Below are 684 nucleotides of genomic sequence, written 5' to 3'. Positions count from 1 at the left end.
CAAAACAGGACAAAAAGGAAAACCGACCTACTGGTAGACAGCCAAAAAAATCGCTGCCAATTCAAGGATAGAAGAAATCCTCTGACATACTGCCACCTGGTGGACACTGTCTAACATTGCCAAGCCTGGGCTTCCACAGCCAGACCTCGCAGATTTGAAACTGCTGTTCGCCCCCAACTCCAAAGTCTAAAAACAAGAGAGATGCGGAAGTTTCACAACATTTGAAAATCTGCTCCTTGTGGTATCTTCCTATTTAGACTGCACTGACTCTTCATCTTTGCTGTCCGAGTACATTTGAACAGACAAGAAAACAACCGGTATGATTTTTCTTTCCTTTTTTTTTTTTTAAATTTCGACTTTTTATTTCACTCATAGAAAAACTGTTGGCATTTCACAATTTCTCCTCCAGGAAAGAAAGTACACAAAAGATCAATATGATTGTGTAACTGTGGTCTCTAGGACTGCTTCTCTTTAACTTCTCCTGAATTCAACATCCCAGAAGTACAATTCCCAGGAGTGTGACAGGGAGACTGCTGGGACAGGCTCCCTTGATCATCTTTTAAAAATATTTTTGGATCTTTTTCCAAAAGAGGGAGGAGGGAGACATCCCAGAACTGGCTCAGTCTTGATATATCAAAGCCACTTAGGAGAGATTGTACTCCGTAAGAATAAATATAAACACCT

The 684-nt window shown here is 40.6% G+C and overlaps 1 protein-coding gene across 1 annotated transcript in view; it reads right to left on the bottom strand.

The window, feature by feature from the left end:
* Positions 1 to 684, bottom strand: part of TNFSF11 (TNF superfamily member 11) — a 39,465-nt gene that overhangs the window by 17,749 nt on the left and 21,032 nt on the right. The gene's annotated exons all lie outside the window — the stretch shown is intronic.

This window comes from Balaenoptera physalus (assembly GCF_965194825.1).
Source record: "Balaenoptera physalus genome assembly, chromosome: 18".
Classification (NCBI taxonomy): domain Eukaryota; kingdom Metazoa; phylum Chordata; class Mammalia; order Artiodactyla; family Balaenopteridae; genus Balaenoptera; species Balaenoptera physalus.
This window is presented reverse-complemented; position numbering and strand designations above follow the sequence as displayed.